Raw genomic sequence first — 16386 nt, forward strand, 5'->3', positions numbered from 1 at the left:
CAACTTCCCCTCTAGCCAGGGAGTGCTTGACCACCTCATCCCTGCAACCTCCACCTCAGGTCCCCTTCCTCACTCACTTCACCTCATCCCCCAAACTCCACCCCTCCTTCACACACATGCTATCCCTTCCCCCAAGCCTCCAACCCACCTCTTCCCGCTGTCGCAGGGCATTCCATATGCTTTATGAAAATATGCTTATGAATGTGACACACCTGGACTATGCTTTATGTGAAATGTCTCGTGTGTAATGGCATTGGGAAGTTCTAATCTGCTGAATGTGTATATCCTATTTGTGTGCACTTATCATTCTTGTGTTTGAAGTTAGAAATATGAAGTATAAGCCTGTGTTTCTAGTGTAGCCATGCCAAGGGAGGGCTATTAGAGGTACTCAATGAATTTAATGGCCCAGTACTCAGGACAATGATCCATGAATAGACGTGTTTTTCCTGTAAGTTTTGGAGAAGGGGCTCTGGTTGGTCCTACCAAGACATGTGGACATGTCACCTGGTGCTGGGACCTATCTTGGACGCTGTATTTTTCTATTGAAGGTGAGAAAAAGTTTAAACTGAACACAAAGAGTTCCCACCTTTCGCACATGATATATAAAGTTAGGAGACCAAACAATAGCGGCAGCTGCCAGTCATCAGGACACCCCTGCTTACTAACCAAGATGTTTACTGGAAACTGTACTGGGGGAAAGGACTCAGTCCAAACTGGAAGGCTCTTCTGGATGCAAAAGAAGCTTATCAAAATAACAGAGGGTGAGATATGACAAGTAACCAGTTTCTTACTGTAGCAAGCTTATCTCACATGTTCTATTTTATTTTTTCAGAGGGGGAGCTGTGTTAGCTGTACCTTCAACAACAGGTACCTGCAAAAACAACAAGGAGTCCTGTGGCACCTTAGGCTATGTCTACACTGCACTGTTATTTCGGAATAAGCTATTCTGGAATAGTTATTCTGAAAGGGTACATCTACACTTGCTCCCTAGTTCGAGCTAAGGATGCAAATGTAGCTGACCGAAATTGCTAATGAAGTGGGGATTTAAATATCCCGCACTTCATTAGCATAATCTCACCCGCGCGTTATTCTGCTCAACAGCTAGAAATGAGGAGTTGGAATCAAACTCTTCATTTTTTGAGGAGTAACGTTAGTTTGAGCCAAGGGGTTTGATTTGAACTAACGTGTCCCGGAGCGCACTTCCTGGTTCAAATCAGCTATTGAGCGGAATAACGTGCTGGCAAGATTATGCTAATGAAGCACAGGATATTTAAATCCCCTCTTCATTAGCAATTTCGGTCGGCTACATTTGCATCCCTAGCTCAAACTAGGGAGAAAGTGTAGACGTACCCAAATAGCTTATTTCAAAACAGCATGTCTACAGGGAAGCCTCAAAATTAATCCTAGGCAGGCTTCCCTAATGTACATGTGCTATCTCGATTTAGAGCCCCAGGAGGAATAATTTAGAATGGCCCTGGTGAGGGGCTATTTTGAAATATCAGAAGCGGAGTGTCTACACAGCCCCTATTCTGAAATAACGATTTCGGAATAGGCATTTTTCTTCATAGAATGAGGTTTACAGAAGTCAGAATAAGCCATCCGTTATTTCAAAATGATTTCAAAATCACGGAATTGTTGTGTAAACACTCGCATAGTTATTTCAGAATAACGTCCGTTATTCCGAAATAACTTTGCTGTGTGTGCACACCCTTAGAGACAGATTTATTAGGGCATAAGCTTTAGTTAGTCCCTAAGGTGCCACAGGACTCCTCATTATTTTATTTTGTTTAGTAACCTACATTGTTCTGTCTTCTAGCTCTTATGGTCACTTAAATCCTACTAAAATCACTTTTATTAATAAACCCAGTGTAAGCAATTGTCACCTGGGGGAGGGGGAAGGAGTCTCTGCATCTCTCTCTTTACGCTGAGAAAAACAACATGACCTTACCTTGTATAAGGCTTTATACAGAGTAACACAGATTTATCTAAGGTTCAGTTTCCACTGAGTGCTGAGGAAAGTCCCTTTGGCTGAGCCTTCCCACAGCTGGGCTGATCTCAGTGTCTGTATGACCCTGCAAAGGGTTGTGATCCTGTCTCTGTGTCTGTGCTGGAGAAGGCCAGATGGCCTGGCTCAGCAGGACAGAGTTGAGAGGCACGGAGGAGGGCAGGGTAGGTGGGCTGAGTGGGATTTCAGCACATCAAATGACGGTCATGAGGAGGGGTTTCTGTGACCGAACCTGTCACACCCACCTCCTTCCTAGCCCAAGTGCGCCCAATACCCACTCCTTCCACTCCCTCTCAGACCTTCCTGAAGGCAGTGAATCAGCTATTTGCAATGCTTCAGATGTGCAGGGAGGGCTGGGGAAGAGTTGGTAAACGGAGCCACAAGCATACAGTGGGGGGAGGGGGGGAGGAAGCAGAGGGTAGATGCCCCAGACCCGGAGCACCTACAGAGTCAGCGTCTATGGCTGCAGACTCAAGTGGGGAAATTAAAAAAGGAAGTACTGCTTGTTGGTGTTGAAATGCGTGTTGCTGACCTGACACAACCTGCCCATGCTTATGCCCGGAGAATACATTTTTCCCAGCAATTTCTGCTGTGACGTTCAAGAATGCACTTGGAGGCTGGACTGTTACTTGACGGGTTAATACATATATGGTGATAGGTCCCAGCATAGTTTTGTTTCCTGATATCCCACTGAGCTGCACACATTCATCCAACAAAGGAAAAGCGACCTTGTAGGAACTGAGATGTGGGCAGAGACTACTGCAGAGATTGTAACACTTCCAAAGTTCAATGTCTAGAGTGAGGCTCCTAGACCCACACTGGTGTCTCCATCAACCCTTCATCTTTAATCACATCAGCTAGGCTTCTAATCTTACACACAGGTCAGGAAGTAAGAACGGACCAGAAGAGCCACAAGAAATCACCCACTGTTGTATGAGCCACAAGAAATCACCCATTGTTGTGGAACTATGTGCTTTTTAGTGTGTCCTAGCAAAATTTGAAAATAGTGAAAGCTACTCTGTGTAAAACATTCAAACAGTCCGACATTAAAAAGGGGATTCAAAGAGCAATTTCACAGATGGGCAGTGTAAAAAAGCAGCTCACACTTTTCTTCCCAAACAAGGCATAAACATGGTCATCCAGTAGCTTAGGCAGGGGATGGCTTTGCCTTCCCAAACCACCAGCCTGACCCTGCCCACACTTCACCCCCAGAATGCCTGCTATAGGTGTTTTGGGGGTGGAGCATTGCTGCCCCCAGCACCTGCACTCCCCGTGCCCTGGACTGGGGAGGCTGGAACTGCGTGGCCTCCTCCTTTCCCTGGTGTGCTCCCTCGCTCGCCTCTTTTCCTCTCACCCGCTGCACCAGGGATGTGGGGCGTGTGCCCCCTCACCTCTCTTCCCCTCCCCAGTGCTCTGGGGAGGCAGGGGCATATTCAGCATGCTGCCCCACCTTCTCCCCTGCTCAGAGCACTTACCCATTTCCTCCCCTCAGGGGGAGGGCATGCTCAGCATGCTGCCCCACTTCCTCCTCTCCCCATGGAGGGCAGGGCCTCAGCAGGAGGGCCAGGGCTGTAGGTGTGACTGGGGTCCTGCCTCCCGCGGCCCCAGCTGCACCAACCACCCATGGGCATAAATCAGTTGCCAACCATCCCTATTATCCAGGTAAATAGAAGTGTCCCCCTTAAGCAGCTTTTAAGAACTTTTTTAAGAATCATCTCCTAGCCACACATCCCATGTATGTGGTACTGGCTGCATTTTCATGAACATGGGGAAAAGGCAGCCATCTAAAAATTCATTCCTCCACTGCAGATCTGGAGTAAGCATAGATTGTTTTCAAGAGGCGGGAGGTTTTTAGGCCAGAAGTAACCCCACCCATCTTGCAGAGTGGGCAGGGTGTGCCTCCCACGTTCATGCCTATCTTGCAAACTTGTGCACATGTTACTTTTATTAACCACAATGCTTGTAGAGAGGAAGATGATGCAACTGCTGCGTGGGAAACGTGAACTGTATTGAACAACACTGGGAAAACAGTGCCCAGAAACCTGACATTTGCTGCTCAGCTCCTAGAGAGAGTCTTTGTGGCTTTTTAGAGCGGCTCAGGCATAAAAGCATTGGGGAGCAAAAAGTAGTGTGTCTGACTGGAGTAGCAGAGGGAGAAAGAACAAACCGCATTGCATGCTGTCTTGCTCCCTAACCCTGTGCAAGCCCTTACATACAGAGTGAGCTCTGGGAGGAACCAAGGCTGATCCTTTTCCTCTGCATCATTTCCTCCCTGTTGCACCTTCGGTATAGGGGTTCAGGCATAATCTAATTCAGACCCAAGTGGCTTTAACGAATGCTGATTCCTCCACTCCTCAGTTAAACATCCTCCCCTGCAGGGGCCTTTTGGGGTAGCAGCAGCTGGGGCGAGCTAGCAGGGAGCTGTGATGCCCTGGCACACAGGAGGAGAGGGATGGTCTTGTTTATCAGTGACTGAGCCATTTTCTTATTCCATGATGTGTGTGTGGGGGAGTGGGGAGTGGAAGGGATAACACAGCTTCCCCAGGAAGTGATTGAACACAAATGTCCAGTCCTTGGAAATAACCCATGAACGGGGCCATCTGGTTCTCTCTGTTTTATAGCTTGAAAGACCAACCTCCTCTTGCAAGGTCGTAAGTTCCAGCCATGCAGGTCATGCCTGGTATTTGCCTGCTCCATGGTCATAAATTTAATCCACTGATTTCAACTGCAGAAGAAGAATTAAATCAAATCTACCCCAAGAACAAGGGAATGGATTTAAATTAAAGCACAAAATTCCTCTAAATCAGTAATAAGCATTTGCAAGAAAGAAGAATTGGAAAATGGTCATTAAAACAACCAAGTTGGCCCCTCAAGAATGGGATGAAGACAAATGCTAATGGACCCCTACGAACAAAATCACTATTCAATTGTTTTTGAGGCAGTGTGTATGCAGAATGCAATGCTATACATAGCCTCAAAAAACAACTCTAACATTATCATCAAAGAGGCTGACAAAGGGGGTGCTGTGGTCATCATGAAACAGGCTGTCAGACAACTCAACAACACCAGATTCTACAAGCTTTTCTCCTCTGATCCTACTGACTAAAGAATACCAAAAAAAACCTAGACCATCTGCTCATGAAACTACGTGCTACAACTTGGAACCAAATCTAGCTCCCTCCCTCCCCAAATCCCTGACTAGGAGTTTTCTATATGCCACTCAAGATCCACAAACATGGAAATCCCAGACATCCCATTATCTTAAGCACTGGCACCCTTACAGCAGGATTATCCAGTTATGTTGACTCTCTCCTCAGACTCTATGCTGCCAGCACTCCTAGCTACCTTCAAGACACCACTGACTTCCTGAGGAAGCCACAGAACATGAATAATCTCCCTGAAAACACCATCCTGGCCACCATGGATGTAGAAGCTCTTTACACCAACATTCCACATGATGATGGATTACTGGCTGTCAGGAACACTATCCCCGATGACGCCACTGCACATCTGGTGACTGAGCTCTGTGACTTAATCCTCACCTACAACTATTTCCAATTTGGAGACAATTTATATCTTCAAGTCAGTGGCCCAACTATGGGAACCTGCATGGCTTCACAATATGCCAATACCTGTATGGCTGACCTCGAACAACGTTTCCTCAGCTCTCGCCCCCTAGCACCTTTACTCTACTTATGCTACATTGATGACGTCTTCGTCATATGGACCCATGGGAAGGAGACCCTTCAAGAATTTCACAGGGATTGCAACAACTTCCACCCCACTGTCAACCTTAGTGTGGACCAGTCCACACAAGAGATCCACTTTCTTGACACTACAGTACAATTACACAATGGCCACATTTCCACCACCTTATAGCAAAAACCTATTGACCAATACACTTACCTACATGCTTCCAGCTTCCATCCAAGACACATTTCCCAATCAGTTGTTCACAGCCAGGACCTAAGATACAATAGGCTTTGCTCCAACCCCACAGACAGAGACAAACACTTACAGAATCTCTATCGGGCATTCTTAAAATGTAAATACCCACCTGGGGAAGTGAAAAAACAGATTGAAAGAGCCAGATGAGTACCCAGGCATCTGCTTCTTCAAGATAGGACCAACAAACAAAACAACAGAACACCACTAGTCATAACCTACAGCCCCCAACTTAAACCCCTCTGGCACATCATTAGCAATCTACACCCTATCCTGGAAAATGATCCCTCACTCTCACAGGCCTTGGGGGACAGGCCAATCGTCACCTACAGACAATCCCCTAACCTCAAACAAATTCTTTCCAGCAACCATGCAGCACACATCAATCATACTCACCCAGGAACCCATCCCTTCAGTAAACTCCAGTGCCAACTCTGTCCACACACCTATATAAGCAACATCACAACAGGACCTAACCGCATAAGCCACCACATCAGAGGCTAATACAATTGCACATCCACCAATGTGATCTATGCCCTCAAGTGCCAGCAATGCCCCTCTGCCATGTACATTGGGCCAAACTGGACAGTCTCTACAACAAAGGATTAATGGACACAAATCAGATATTCAAAATGGTAACACACAGAAACCTGTTGGGGAACATTTTATCTTGCCCCGGCACTCATTAATGGATCTCAGAGTGACTACACTCTTTGGCTTTGTCAACCCTGAGTGTTTTTGAGGCAGAAAACTTGCTAATAAGGGACTCATTAGCATAAATCGTGATATCATTAGCATATTTATGGATAAATCCCTGTAATATTATCACTCTCATATAACTTTGTATTAAGATCTTGTCCTTTTAGATATATCTTTAAGTGTTCTTATAGAATCTCTGTAACATTTCTCCTATAACTTTATATTAAGAGAAACTTTCCTTTTTATATATATAGCTCTTGTAAGAAAAAATGTCTTTTGAGCTCTCCCCTTTCCTTGATTGTCCTATTGAAATTAATAAGGTGTGAATGGAGAATGAAACATGAGCACCTCCAGCAGCAGTTGCAAGGGTGGAGAAGGTCTGGGAGCCAGATCCAAGACAATACCTGTAAAGTGAGCTCATTAAGAAGACTGGACCTACAGATGCCTTGGGAGTCAAGCAGCAAGTGCCTGCCCTTGGAAGAACTCTCTTTGAAGCAGCATTAAGAAAGGCAAGGTGATGACTAATTGGCTGCATGAGAGGGATAAATATGAGGCATCTTACAGAGGGACCCCCGGTTTTTGTCTTGTTAACATGGGAGCATCGATCCGGATCCGCAGAAGCCCGGCTGCACCCCTCCCCATCTAACTCACCTGGCCAGTGCAGTTAGGGGAGCAACTTTTGGTAACAACAAGATGGAGTATGCTTGTGTGTGGGGGGGAAAGGGGTGTGGGTAGGTGTGAGAGAGGGAGAGAGAGAGAGAGAGTGCATGAGTGTAATGTATCATATGCATATGATAAAGTACTGATTGATCTATGTATGTTCAATAAATGTGGCGTATTGCCTTATCCCCCTGAAAAAGATCCCGGGTGCTTCTTTTAAGCACAACATATTTTCTGCCATTTCTTTTTGCACAAGGGTTTTTTGCACAAAAAGAAGCAGTGTAGCCACTTTTGTTTTGTGCAAAAACCTCATTTTGTGCAAGATCCTTATGCCTTTCCAGCTTAGGCATCACCTTACACAAAAAGAAACAGCAGAAAATATGCTAATTATATTGTGACTTATGCTAATTAGTCCCTCATTAGCATATTTTCTGCTGCAAAAACTTGCAGTGTAGACAAAGCCTTATAGAGCAATTTCAAAAACCAGCTGGAGAGAGAAGCTGTGGAATTTGCCTTAATTTACAAATGTAAGACTTTTAACCAAAGTTTCAATAAAGACATGAACTGGATGGGCCGCTATATTCAACACCTTAATGACATCAAAAGCTAAGTATCGGGCACTTACAGCCCAGTCTATTAGCTTCACTTAGCCAAGGGCAATCTAATTGACAAGATTTTTTTCCCTTCTTTTCCCCTCCCCATCTTCCCTATTTTACTGCTATTTATTTGTACCTCTGGATTCCTTGCTCCATTCATCTGAAGAAGTGGTTTGTGCTCACAAAAGCTCACAACACCATCTACATGTTTTGTTAATCTCTAAGTTGCTGCAGGACCATTGGTTGTTTTTTAAGGGTCCCTCCTCCAGTTGCAGACTGACACAGCTACCCTTCTGAGACTATTAAACCCCAGGACATTCAAATGCAGGCAGGCCTCTTTGTGCAAGTATAACTGTCACCTTACACCTAGTGTGGTTCACCCAAGCCAAGCTGCAGACAGGATGATCCGAAGCAGTATTTCTCCTAGGTCATAAAGCAGCATGTTGAATTTCAACTCAACAGAATAGCACAGTCCTCAATTATCTACTGTAAACAATGGACTAGATGGAGAGAGCAGAGGGCAATTCTTTATAAGCCAGATACACCGCGCTTCCATAAACGAGGGGAGAATAGTGTCAATACAGTACTGTAACCTTTCCACCAAACAGCTATTATCCTTATCACCATCTGGGAATCATTAACCCTACAACCGAAAGTTCATCCTCATGTAGGTTGGAACGTAGGCAATGGAGCCAGACAATACCCACTTTTCCCATATTCACATTGTTAGAGTACCCTTTGCAGAAGGCTACAACCTAAAAGCTGTGCATCTTTGAGTGCATGCTGTTGCACAGCTGCTCAGTTATTGCCATTGTCCATGCCGGGAGGGGATAAATATCTATGTGCACATACAAAAGCTGTTTGTACATTTGATTAGCTGTTGCGTATGGTCTGGTCCCACAATTGTGTGGCTTCCCATATGTCCACCCAAGGGCTTAATTTGGGAACAGACATTTGTATGGATAATAAGAACATTCCAGAACCACACTAAGCAAGGATGAAAAAGATAGCGAATGAAACTAACAACCCTCTCGCTCCTCGAACACCATCACCAAGAGCTTTGGAAGGGCTATTAACCAGAGCAGATTGGACAGTGACTAGTCCAATTTTCCACACTAGAACAAAAACTAACCTTCCAAAGGTTTTCACCAAACCAGAATTGTGTCAAATCTCTGGTTTTGGATCAAAACCTGCATGTGCGCACATATCCATTTGGTTAGGGCCCTGGCTTGGGAGAATTGGCCAGATTCAGAGATCTCTGACTTATATGCACAAGAATCACTTTAGCCACTACAGAAATTCAGCCACCTCTGGGGAGAAACATGGCAGGTTTTAAGAGATGACAACAATGCTACATAATGGCTTTGCAAAGAAAGTGAAGAGTACTACATTCAGTTCCCCCTGCAGAAGATTTATGAGGTAGATAATGCATAATTACCCAAGTTACTGAACAGTAATAAAAATGCAGACCTCTCCCCACTCCAGACTTGCTCCCACAGTCTCAAGTTCTAAATGTGTTAACAGTCATGACATGATGCAAAGGCAAACCTTGTCTGACATATAAAACCTTGGAGCAAACAAAGCAGCTGGACAGAATCCAGACAAGTGCGGCCAGTTGCTATTTAGATAACGCTGCCTTATGAGAAATATATTTGAGGCGATCACCTTTCCAGTAACAGGTTGGCAGGACAGGTTTTACAACCATGCGGGTCAGGTTACACTGTGTTAATTGGTGGTGGCACAGGGCAGATAGTAAACCTGGGTTAATACCACTATTGTCCTATGGAGAGACCTTTAGTCAGGTTAATCAGATGCCTTGTTATGATTCGTTTTCACACAGGGAGTGCACTCTTGTATAACTACGGCAAGGCCATCTCAAGGAGGGCTCACCTGATAACCCAAAAGTCCTTTTGGCTCAGATGGGTGTAGTGTCACTTTAAATAGCTAATATGGCTTTTCTCTGTAGGAGGAAGAAACTTATGGCCTAATGTGACATTTCTCCCTGTAACAGCTGTGATCATATATGAGACCCCTATCTGGGACGTACCCATTAAGACCAGTACCTGAGTAGCTGGTCTTCATCTGAGAATGCAGACCCCATTCGATTCCCTATTTGGGCTTCTAATCCCTAGAGAAGAAAAACAGCATTTTAAGTGGAAATTGTGGGTTATACATCACGTAAATAAATTCAATGGGTGCATAAGTTGGCAAAGAATTGGGACCTGGCCCAACTCCCATTATTAAAAGGCTTTAATAGGACTTTGACAACTTCCCCAATGGAGAAGGGGCACTTGCCTTCATTGCAGGACTTTCTCTTTTGCCCAAGGCTAATGGAAGAAAACAGGGCTCCCCTTCTTTGTTTTTCATCAATAGACTTTCCAGCATCTCTCTCATTCACTCGCCCTTCTCCCTGTCCATGAACACAATGGATTTAAACAGCACTGCAGACTATTGTACTGCTCCCACTTAAGGAACTATAAACATTTAATTCGGTCTTTAAAGCCTGACCTTCTGGTTCTGTCTGGTTTTCCTTGCTCTCTTGAGCCCAAGTTGACAGAGGCCGACTGCTAGTTTTATCATCTCCTTTAGAGTCTCCTAAGAAATGAAATCTAAGCCCCCAACACAGATCAGCCATTATCATATACACAAGAAATCTGCTTGAATAGGTAAAGAGAATCCCAGCAGCTTTTGGCTGAAGCTATTGTAGAATTTACGATATGGACTGTAGGTTACAGCTACGTGGCTTGAGGACAGCTGTCAGCACAATTAACCTAATCAACTCACATATTTCTTGGCTGTTACTTATCATAAAGATATCACAATTATTTAGTGCACACAGCGTGCAAAGTGCCAATGAGACAGAACCAGTAGGACATCTGTGTGTTGTTTAACTGGAAAGCACAAGCATTAAATATGAGCCTACTTTATAAATAACACAAGGCTGGCTTCTAATTAGAACCTTATACTCAGCAACTAGTCCCACGGATGTCAGCTGAACAGTTCGCAGAGTAAGGTATTTCTTAATATGGAGAATAGCAGAATCCCAACCATACTGTCACAACTTGCGCTTTTGCTTGACATCCTCAACTGTGAAGCTCAAATGACCAGCATGGAGACCAAGCTACCTTGGCGGTGCTTCCAACAGAGCTCTGCACTGAGCTGCATTAGAGGGATTTCTTAACATGGATGTCATGCATATCATGGAAGCACAGGACATGCACACACACTGCACTCATAATGACAATGCGGCAAGAACACCACCATCATGAAAACACCTGCGACCCACTGCAACTATACATTTCACAGCTGAATATAAGGTACACGAACCTTACTGCCATAGAGAAAGACAGTAGTAAATGAGCCAGGAGAACTCGGTTAAGGGAAGGAACGCATTAGGGATTAAATAACAGACCTCATCCAGAATCAAATGCTATCCCAAGACAAAACAGGTTCTTCTAAGGCAGGAAATATTCCAAAAGTATTCCCATTTGCTTTTCCAGAGGTAAAATGGGCACCAATTTCTCCCCAACTACATAAGAACTCTCAGAGAGTGACCACATTGGAGGAAACCTACAAAGAGCCTCCAAACTCATAATCAGAAGGGAGCTGTCCACAGATCATGACCCGCCTGACACACCACCCGATGCAAAACCTATCAACGTATCTCCACTGCTACAATGAGCTTCCTGTGTGTGGGCTGAGACAAAAACTGGCAGGAAAGACTCTGGCTGTGACAAAAAGGGTAATCCCTCTCACGCAGGTCAGTGCACTGCCAGGCAGTTTGGTCTCCATGCTGGTCATCTGACCCCTGCATAGCCTCAGAGTTGAGGATGCCCTCAAGCCTGCGCGTTGTGATGGGATGGTAGTGATAGGGCCAAAAAGCCTGTTCCTTTTATTAGCTCAGTGAACCACCACCAGGAAGTGACCACCACTGGCTTGCACCAAACTTAAGCCACTGACCTATGGGAATAAAATTCTGTGTATCTACTTGCTCTTACATTGCACCAGAACCAGATGCACAACGCTTGAGATAAGATGGAAAGGAAAGGACCCCAGCCAGACTTACAGTCTCCTTTGTCTTCCCTTGCAACCATAATATCAAAGACCCCTCCCCAGAAAGTCCTTTTTCCCCTGCCCGGGCTCATTCCCAGAGCTGATCACGTCCCCTTCCTTGTTTCCTTCCCTCCCCTTGCAAGCTCACCTCCTACCCCAACCCCTCTCCTGTCCTGCTGTCCGACAGGAAGTTCTATTCTCCATGGGTAGCAGTCCTCAAGTTACACTGTATCACTTTCCTGCTATGTTGAGAAGCTTTCATCATGATGCCACCACTGCATTTTAGACACCTGCGTGCAAAGGCTTCCCAAGAGTATCCCCCAGCTGGCCCAAGAGACTGGCAAAAATCGACAGAGAGGTGAAGCTGGCAAAAGTCAACAGAGAGCAGGGCCCTGCTGCTAGAAAACACAGGTGAGGAAGAGACCTATGGTATGGGCCCTCAAATGAGTCTGGGACAACCTTTCTTGCTTTCAGTGCAGCCCCCCCAACCTCCTGTGTGTTAGCGGAGCACAGGCCCTACATACACACCATCCCCTTTTTGTAGGACCGCTCCCTGGTAAAGTCTAGTACACACCACCAAGCAGCAAACATTCAAATGCTCTCTGGATCACTGTTACTGCTTAGGGAAAGCTGCCACAAATGAGAGACCGGTGGGACGGGGCCTGTCACTGGCATGTGTCCACAGCAGCTGTGAAGTGAGAAGCGCGGCTGCTACAGCTTTCTTTCCCCTGCAGAGGCTCGTGATGAGACAGGAAAGGGCTGGGTTGGGTGTTAGCTTAAGAGCAAGTAGCAGCCTCTGAGGTAAGAGACTCAAAGGCCTGAATTTGCAGAGCAACTAGAAAGGCCCTGAATCACCCCATGCAACGTATTAGACACAGCCTCACAGAGCAGCGCCTGGAATAGGCTCTGCTGTTTTCCTCCTTGCAGGAAGCACCATGCAACCATTACTGTATTTCCCAGAAAACAGCAACATGCACCTGTCAATTCAGTTGTGACCCTAGAAATGAAATGGGGGAGGGGGAAGGGGAAGAGCCCTGTGGTTTGGTAGTAGGTTCTTTGCCACTATACTGGAGAACTAGGGCTGGGCTCCAGACCTGGGGCCAAATTCATCTCTGATGCAAGTCCAGTGATGCCACTGGAATAAGTTTGACTCTCTGGTGTGGAGTTACACGCTCAGCCTCCAGGGCAGGTGGGAGAGCAGGAAAGGAGACAATGGGGTGACAAACATGGTAGTGGCTCAAGCAGAGACAGACTCAACCCCAACCCAACCCCGGATGAATCTGCAGTGCTGATGTCTGTTACGTGCAACAGCTGTTTGTACAAGGTACAGGCCAGGGAAACCTCCCCTGCAAGGCCCTTCTGGGGCCTGCAGCACCCCAGGGGAGAGCAGCAAGATAAGAAAGGGGAGATGGGAATCCAAGGGCTATAGATCCAGGAATGCAAATCCGGAGTCATGCCACTGATCTCAACAGGCTGACGACGCCAAACTGACACTGGCCAAAGGGATCAGAATCTGGTGAGACAGTTTGGCCGACATGCTGCTCCAGAATCAGCGCCTCACCTGCTCTTCACTCCACCTGGCAGCGGAGTGGGAGAGGAATATGGACGGCCACTAGCCTCCATTGTTCTTTCCCATCTGACGTCATCCTGTGGCTAACGCAATTTACAACCCACTGTGAATACTTGAAAAAATGTACAACACAGGCATCCATATCTGGGCATGAGCTGTATTATTCACATCAACAGAGCTCAGTCAAATGCAATTCCAACTAGGCTGCTATGGTATCTAAAGATTAATAAAAGCATATGCCTTGACTATAAAAAATCTCCTCTAAGGGGAGCTGGCTTGTAACACTGGCTCAAAATAACACACTCTGCCCAGACCCCTTCTCAGCCCACGCACTCCTCCCAAACATACTCAATTCTACACCAGCCAGGGAATTCCCTTGCTACAAGGGTATTCCCCTGTAGGGCCTGATTCTGTTAGCCCTTTTATGTTGCCACAACAGTGCAACGAGTGGAACCCAGCCTCTGGAACACTGTGCTTTGTCTAAGGTAGCTAATCTGTTCCTTGAGGCTGGGAATGGGTCTCTTTTAGGTGAGGATGGTGTCCAGAAGGCTCTGAGGACAAACAAAAGCAACAACAAACATGAGCAATTTTTGAAAAAAGCTTTCCTTGCAAGTCACCTCTGATAAAACAAGAAAATGAAAACGGCGTGCTAAACTAATATTTTAAAAAAGGAACAAACAAGGACACTCTAGGATTGCCTCTCCATTTCAACATGAAGGACACCCAGAAAATAAACACAAAGCCAGTAAAACAGACCCATACTAACAATCTGGAGCTGAGATCATTGGAAGCCTTATTTGCCTACCACACACCGCGGTGCGGTGCCAGTTAAGAATGTGGGCATATTTCCTGTTTGTCCTTTATTTGTTTTGTATGACAGGTTTTACCTTTGCATAAGGACATTCTTGCAGGTGCTACTGCCCTCTACAGTCCTAGGCAAGCCAGTCATCACTGAACACCTCAGAGCAAATTGGAACCAGGCAGTAGGCAGACCCCATCAGAGGGCATGTCTTTTCTTAACCCCGATTTGCAGTTGTTTATATCTTCTCTTAAGAAACTTTCTCCTAAGCAGATTTGCCTCATGGTAAGTCTTTAACCCAGGAGAGAATTTCTTATTCCTGGAAAATTTGAAGAAAATCCATCTAGCCATTTTTGGGCTGACCCCAGTTCCCCAGGATCTCTGACTCACAAGGAACACTGCTTAACCCAGCTGGGATTCTTGTTGAGATGGTCCAAATGTATCGGGAAAGCACATGCATCAATTTCAATAGCTCTCTGTGGAGTCAGCCATGTTCCTTACTCAGGTGTCTATTGAAGGGGAGAGTAGCTCCCGTAGGGCTTTGTGAAAAATCCACTTTATGTACTTCTCACGGCTCACATAATGTCCTGGAAGTGTGGGGAGTAGGTACAGTCACAGCCTGGTCCCCGGAACAGGCACACCACCCAAGTGGGGGGAAGCTGCATGCCATAATGGGGCATAGAAGGGGGCATGCTCCCCCTACACACAGGTGCGCTCCAGGAGACACTCCACCTAACACACACACACACACACACACACACACACACTTTCTCTCTCTCTCTCTCTCTCTCTCCCCATTTGGGATGGCTCTGAACCAGCCCTTTCTCTGGGTGTCAGCCCAAAGGCCCAAACTAGCCTTTGTATCAACAGCAATACAACCAATTTGTATTGGCTCACAAATGATCAGCCAAACTGTTCTCCCTCGTAAAACGAGGTTTTCCACGGTTGAAAAAACTGCTGCGTTCTTTCGATTTACTTTCGAAAGAACGCAGCAGCAGTCTAGACGCAGGAGAAGTTTTTTTGAAAAAATCCTGTAGTCTAGACACATCATAACTGGGGTTTGCCAGGTCAAGACCTGGCTGGGAGGCTGCAAAGAAAAACTAAGGGTGAGGAGGCTGCTGCAGGAAACAATGGGTGGCATCAACTCAGTCCTGAATTGGTGCCACTGTCTCAGCATGCTGTTGTGCTTAACTAGCCTGTTGCACAGCAGCCTCCAGAAGCTGCTCTCCCTGGTCTGCAGTTCAAGGAGGCCTCCAGAAGCGGTGACCCCTCCTTTCTCAGAATCTACCTGGCACGATCTCACCCACCCCGACCTGCCTTGTCTCTGCTCTGCAGGTGGTGTGATTAGCTTCCCTTCTCGGATCCACACGTGCACCCAGGCCTGGTGAGAACAGTTTTCTGAGGTTCCTGCAGACAGTGAGTGAGAGAGTGACATGGCAGAGTCTGTGGAGGATGGCCTTGTAATGGTGGTGCTGGACTAGAATTCAGGAGTACAGGATTCATTCCTGCCACTGACTTAGGACAAGTCAATTCTCAGGTCCTTATCTGTAAAGTGGGGGTAATCATTCTACTTTTGGCTTGGTTAGTTACTCTTGGTTGATACAACTCTAAGCTCAGTGTTCGCCAAGCTCTCAAAGGGCTTCTGTAATTATTCCTAGGGAACTGTGCACCGCTGTGCATGCACATAATTCATGTGCTGCATATTAGTTTTCAGAATATAGGTTCTGCTGGAAAGTTACTGTAAGTCCTGTCTTTTGCCCACCAGAATCTGCTGTGGTGCTAGAACAGAGCAGCCCAACCCCAGCTATGATAGGGAACAGAAAGAGCCTGCAGTGCCTTCTTCACTGTGCCTGTTGGACCAGGTAGGAGACAGGAGATCTGGGGAGACAGATAGTGTGGGGCTGCTTGGGGATCACAGAGAGGGGCTCATAATGTTAGTGGAAGAGGACAGACTGGGGCACGGGCTAAATGGAAGTGGAGGTGCAGGGTCACATTGGAACAGCAAGGCCACATGGGAATGGGGGAGTGGGCGTCTGAATGGAAGTGGAGGGACACATAT

General features: G+C 46.2%; 1 long non-coding RNA gene across 3 annotated transcripts in view; it reads right to left on the minus strand.

Annotated features, from left to right (window-relative positions):
* The window catches only part of LOC142818728 (uncharacterized), a 114628-nt gene that overhangs the window by 92476 nt on the left and 5766 nt on the right, over nucleotides 1-16386 (minus strand). Inside the window, exon 2 of one of the 3 annotated variants that reach the window (XR_012896351.1) lies at nucleotides 9969-10033. The exons of the other annotated variants lie outside the window; for them this stretch is intronic. This is a non-coding gene — a long non-coding RNA (uncharacterized LOC142818728). The remainder of the gene's footprint in view (nucleotides 1-9968; nucleotides 10034-16386) is intronic. 3 annotated transcript variants of the gene reach the window in all.

Source organism: Pelodiscus sinensis, chromosome 17, assembly GCF_049634645.1.
Source record: "Pelodiscus sinensis isolate JC-2024 chromosome 17, ASM4963464v1, whole genome shotgun sequence".
Lineage (NCBI taxonomy): Eukaryota > Metazoa > Chordata > Testudines > Trionychidae > Pelodiscus > Pelodiscus sinensis.